Source organism: Motacilla alba, chromosome 7, assembly GCF_015832195.1.
Source record: "Motacilla alba alba isolate MOTALB_02 chromosome 7, Motacilla_alba_V1.0_pri, whole genome shotgun sequence".
In the NCBI taxonomy this organism is placed as follows: Eukaryota; Metazoa; Chordata; class Aves; order Passeriformes; family Motacillidae; genus Motacilla; species Motacilla alba.
In genome coordinates, this window is record NC_052022.1 from 14,899,416 (window position 1) to 14,905,605 (window position 6,190).

A 6,190-nucleotide genomic window follows, 5' to 3' on the forward strand; every position below is an offset into this window, starting at 1 on the left:
GAAGTAACTACTGCCAGGAAGTTGTAACCCTGATACCTCCTCAAAACACCCCGTGGTGAATGGGAGAAGGGGAGTCAAAGCCTGAGCCCCATTGCTTGGTGCTGCTAGGCCAAGGGTTTCTCTTTCAGTGAAAAGTATTTCCCTTTCAAAGGTCAGTCTTTTCCCTATACAATTATTTGGAAAATTTCAGCTTCAGTTAAAACACTACAAAACCAACCTGCAGCATCTCAAGAAGAGAAGAAATGGGGTTAGCACTCCAGAAGGTCAAGAGGAGAGTCAAAGAATGAGTGAAGGAAATAAGGACACTTTCTGACTGGAGACCTTGGCTTTAGCCCAGTTTGCCATTAATGTTATCTGCTCTCTAGTATACCTAAACATTGATTCATGTGGGAGACAGCATGATAAAGGAATGAACATAGGATAGGATTAGATAGGATGGGATAGGTTAGGAATTGTCAAAACATTCCTCAATCTCCCCCTCTGCTTTGAGATCCTGTCTGGCTGGCACTGCAGGTTAACATCTTAAATCTGAGGCCAGTGACCCAGAGCCAATGGATAAGCACTGTGAAACTGTGTTGTAAATCCATGATCCCTAAGCCTGTCTGTGAAGGAAAGGTCTTCAATAATTGCACAGAGGCTTTGGGACATAACAGGTCTGCACAAGAGGAGGAGTACTGAAGAGGTTCTCTCTCACACTAAAAAATCTGGCTGCATTTTCACCATTGTTTTGTAGGACTGCAATGCCTGAACATGAATTCCCCATGCCATTTTGATGCAGAAGCAATGCATCTTCACCATCTATCTTCCATTTCACCATCACCACAGAACAAATGGGGCAAACATACTAAGAAGCTAAATGACCATCCCAATGTGTAAAGGAGGAGCTTCCTGAGATGTGACAAAGAGAAGCAGAATCTACTTACAGCCTACAATTAGGTTTTGCCAAAAGGTAAAGGATCTCAAATAGAGGTCAATTTTGTCCAATAGAAAGGACCTCAGGTACATGTTATTAATTACTTTCTGCATTATGTCAGGTACTATATGTTGTACCACCTCCTTCTGGATGGATTCTACTCACCTCTGCTGCCCACTTTTCATGTAAATTCAAGGTCTTCTGGGCAAGAATCTGAAATCTCAGTTTTGTTTCTGTGACTTCTCCTGTAGGACCCTCCAGAAAAGAGGCCCTACCTTGAAAACTTGAGTCTTTCTGAGGACAGCTACAAAAAGAGAGAAATCATGGATGCAAATCCTCTCAGCTTTGATGAAGCTCCATGGTGAGATTATTTGGGTCAGCAGTTTAAAAAGGTCTTCAGCTTTTAAAGAAATTCTGTCATGGCTGATGGGGACATGGACAAGGGGCACCAAACCATGCCCACAGGGCATTCCACAGAGCCCACAAACATGAACAAGATCCTTCACGGATACCAAGTAAATCACAGCTGATAGAGTTCAGGGAAGAGAAAAATGTCATGGTGGTGCAGGCAGATAGACAGACAGCAGAGTGGCTTTGTAGTGTCTAATTTGTTAGAATAATGCAACAAGACAGATCACATAACATGAAAACCTTATCTAACTACCCCTGTACAGAACCTGACCTGGTGCTACAAAGAGCTGCAGTGTTGTCAGCTGAGAAACCACAGTGTTTGCACTGAGATCTCACAGTACCCCAGCACAAGAAGCCATGGCATCACAGCAGATTATCTGTGATTTTCAGTTTTTGCAGGCACAAGAGGTCAGTGCCACAGCGCCTGCAGGGAATGTGACTTTTCAGCTGTCTTGCTCTCCCCAGTAAACTTTGACCTTTGCACAATCTAATATCAAAGAACCAATTATTCTCAACACTCATATATTTTTCTCCATAGATTCAATGCCACATGGTTGCCGGGGGCAAGGCATCATGCTAATCAAGGCAATAATTCAAGGGAAGGCAGTGGGGGGCTGTCATGATCAAGAGCCTGGGGTTCCACTTCTGCCTCTCAGCCACAAATAGGGATTCAGTCATGCCTGCTTCTTCCCTCTCTCTGCCCCAAGTCTGTGCCATGATCCTGTCCTGGTGCAAGCTATATAAAGAAATTAAAGGAGATACACCAGTGTATATTCCACTATCTCTTGCCATACTCAAGTTTCCCTGTCACCTACAGGTCTCCTCTTAAAAGAGGCACTGTTGTTCAGTGCTTATTTATCTTTTCATTCCTCAGCACTCAAAATTAGCTCTCCTCTGTCCTTGTGCCTGCAGCAACTGGAGCCATTAGAAAATTGACACTAGGAAAGTATCACTGCCTTGGTGGGATGGGGAAGAAAAGAGGAGGCTGCAGTCCCACATGACAGACCCATCCAAATATCCCACTGCTCAGTGTCCACAGCCTCCTTTGGCCCTCACCTGCCACCACTGCATACTGTTTGCTCACAGCATCAGGATCAATGAAAAATCAAAGACCCATTCAGGAAAGGCTCTTGCTTCCAACAGCAGGCCTATGGAGCTGACTATAATTTTCCCACCCAAAGGCGTTAATGCGCAAGAAAATGCATCAAATGTCACAAAGTGCTGACAACTTGACTCACTGTGACCAACAAAATCCTGAAGCTAAGGAGTGAACACATTTCCCAGTTGTGTTGAGTATTAGCCCCAACCCAGGATGTCAATATAGATACATATAACTCAGGGTATAACTGAACCTGAATGGGTCAGAAATTCAGTTTCAAGTGCATTAAACCAGTGACTTTCCCAGTTTAATGTGGTATCACAATGTGGCCTCAGATAGAGTAAGATGAGGGCAACTCACCTGGTTAACTTCTAGGAGAGAGATGTTTTACTGATTTTTTATATGTTTTAATAATGTTGTTGACTGTTGTGTCACTAAGTCTCAATGTCTTTTAAAGTGGAAAGCGTGGAGTGCCGAGTGAGTGTGCTGGAAATTCATTCATCCCCTGGAGACAGGTGGGGTTAATTCTGACTACAACAAACCTGGTGGAGAGATGGAGAAAGAAGATAAACACATAGAAGAAACAGAAGTTGATAGATTTCTGCACAGTTAAACCTGACAGGTAGGATTGTGCTTCAGCATAGTTTGTTTCCCTGTAGTTGTTCCAGATTTCTTTGTTGCAAACTAAAAACATCTACAAAGGGCTTGCAAGATTCATTCCACTTGTACTGCATGGAGGTGATGACTGCACTTTGAAAGAGTTCAGGATTATTCAGTGGCACATCCTTCGGTGTAAATCAGCTCAAATTTAACCTTAACCACTATGGGTAATCAGTGGAAACGGCTCAGTTCAGACTGCAAGAGTAAAAACGGCCAAGGCTGAAAGTACTCGAGGCTTCTGAACGAGCAAAACTTTGAGGCAGGGATGTTGTTGGCTAAGACAAAACCATCATATTTCAGGAAAAAATAAAAAATGCTCAGATTATAAGGCATTCTGACATGCATATGTGAGCAGTCTTTCTCTTTAATAGCAGGATGTAAATACTTCCTTTCTTTCTTTCTGTAAATATAGGAGAAAATTTCAACCTGGATAAATTTGATTTTGAAAAAAGTCAATAATCCCAATCCCAAAAGGAACTGCAAAACTTGAGAGCAGAATATAAGAGCAGAAATGCAAAACACTACAACTGAAATGACTGCTTGTCTCCTTCAACATTAGAGTCCTTAGAGAATCAGAGCTGCTCTACACCAAAAGCAAAAGTATTACATACCGGTGCTCTTAAAAAAAAAAACCAGAAAAAGAAAAGGAGAAAGAGGCTGAGAGACCTGAAAAGATAGAAACCAAATGCTCTGCCTTCTTGATATGTCTTTTTGTTGGGGTTTTTTTTTGTTGTTTTTGGTTTTTTGATTGTTTGTTTTTTGTTTTTTGTTTGTTTTTTCTAAGGAAAGAAGCTACTGGAGAAATCAAAGAGGATGACTCGTGGTACCCAAATGGAAGATGAACGTTAAACTCCATCTAATCAAGACTCTGCAGAATATGTATTTTGGGGAAGAAAAGAAAGAGAAACTTTTTCTTACCAGGACTCACACATCTGAGCAGCTCCTAGGTCTGAAACATTCCTGTGGTGTGGTTTGTGTGGGTCCTGTTGGGTAATAGGATCCTCCAGCCAATAAAGGCAATGTGCTGCTGGTCCTGGCCCACAACCTTATCTCTTTGGGTCCATGGCCTTGCTCTTCCAAGGAATGATGCATCCCTGTGGATTTCTGGCCATGTTTGCCCAGTGTCACCATCAATGATACTCCTCAGTCTTCAACTTTCTGGTCTAAGTTGTACATGCATTGAGGCTCCTGCATGTGTGAGTATTTTAATTGAGTGTTTAGTGTTGGCTTGGAAGGTCAGGAAAGTTAGTCCCACAGGATTTGTATTGAAAGCCTTCAATTCCTGCAATTTTCTACATCTGTCTCATACTTCTCTGTCTTTCATTTATTACACTTCATTAATTGTTTTTCTTTTCATTGGAGGCGTAGGTGAGAAAAAAGCAAGTGAACCACTTCCCACGGAAGCAAAAAGTGTCTCAAAGTTGCCCAATGAAATGGATCACTCCCTGATTTAGGAAGAGGCTGTGAACACATCCTGGCAAGTGCTGAGAGTGCTGCAGGGGCCCAGTCTCTCCCAATTATTTTGCCTCCCAAGATCTTGTCTCCTGGCTGGATCATGCAAGAAGGAAAATGCTGAAAAGAGGAGGTGGGTGAGAGGGATGTATTTCTTACTTTGTTTCGGAGGCAACTCTATAAATCTCCACATATTAAGGTCTTCCATATGTGGATTTTCAATATCAGCTTGTCACTTCAGGCTGCCTGACATGAACTGTTGGATGGGGCTGCTATCTTCTCCAGGGCTCACTCACAGATGCCAAAAAAGGTTGAAAAAACCAGTGAAAAATGCAATAGGTGACCGTTCAGAGCATAGATGTTTTCCAGAGTTGCAACCTATTGACCTATTTTCATCAGGCTCAGTGGCATAGACCATATATTAGGTCCGGGGAAGAGAAGAAAAAGGAAAAGGAAAGTCTTAAAAAAAAAAGTTCTAATGGGGAATTTAAAGTGACCAAATACTACCTTCCTCAGTTCTCCCAGATCTTCCTGTAGATCTAGCAGCTACCTTAGGCTTGGAGATTTCTGACTCATTTCACCAAAAGTTGCGTTGGAGTTCAGCAGATGACTGCCTTCTATTATTTTTCTTTGTTTGAGAAAAATATAAATGTATATGGGTTTATAAACCATTCTCTTCCTATTATTATATTCGTTATACTGTGCTCAGGTGCAAAAGTTACAGAAGCAGGTAGGAACAGAATGGGAGAAAAGCAGCATTGAAAACCTGAAGTGGGTTTCGAGATCTACTCAAATCCCAGTAGCATAGGTCTCAGAAAGGTCACAAATTTTCATCTGAAGCTCAGTTTTGTAGCTGCTTCTGCTCTTTCTGGGATGCAAAAAATTGCTAAATCCTGGATCCTAGAACTGAGCATTAATTATCTTTCTGGATGCCAGAAAGCATTGGTTCATCTAAGCTCTTGGGTTCATCTAAGCTCTTGCTGATTAGGGGATGAGTAGGATCACTGGAGGTGCAAATACTTGATTGTTTATATGTACTGGGAACCACCAAATAAATGTATTTTTTTTCCAAACTTCTGAATTTATGGAAATAGATGTTTAAAATTAATGTTGTAGGACTCGTAGCTACAGGTTACTTTAGAAAACAAAGGCAGAAGTGGATTAAAACACAGATATTTTTCAGGAGAGCAATTCTTGCATTGGTAAATAATGCAACGGCCTAAATCCAGTCTCCAGTTTAAAAAGTTCCTAAACAAGTGATTGCTGAGAGGATATGATGGGGAAATGCTACCTTATATGTGACCTTCGAGCTCTCCTTTTACACATGCACTATGGGTCGTATTGCAGAAAATATGTCCTGGTAGAAATGGCTGATCTCACATGAAACTTGGAGAAAAGTGAGGACAAAAAGTAAAATATGTACTCTTTTTTACCACGTAAAGAACCTTGATTCAAACTAGGAGGTAGTCAAGTTGAAACTGGAAAGTTAGGAAAAATTCTTAACTTCCTCCAAATAGCTGTATGTAGGGTTAGGCAAACACCCCAAATGAACATGGCCTTCCTCAGGGTTTTGTTGTCTCGGTACTTGCATGGGAGCATTGCTGTGATATTTGAGAACCTATAGCTGCCGCAACTAAGATCCAGCTGTGAAAGTG

At 41.6% G+C, this 6,190-nt stretch overlaps 1 long non-coding RNA gene across 2 annotated transcripts; it reads left to right on the forward strand.

Moving 5' to 3' along the window:
• Positions 1 to 760: 760 nt before the first annotated feature.
• On the forward strand, positions 761 to 4,871 carry LOC119703402. 2 transcript variants are annotated; one of them, XR_005257624.1, is made up of 5 exons: positions 761 to 949; positions 1,165 to 1,274; positions 2,881 to 3,045; positions 3,868 to 4,030; positions 4,446 to 4,871. It is a non-coding gene; the product is annotated as an uncharacterized LOC119703402 (long non-coding RNA). The 2 variants fall into 2 exon arrangements; XR_005257623.1 differs by having other exon boundaries at positions 3,868 to 4,871.
• Positions 4,872 to 6,190: the final 1,319 nt, after the last annotated feature.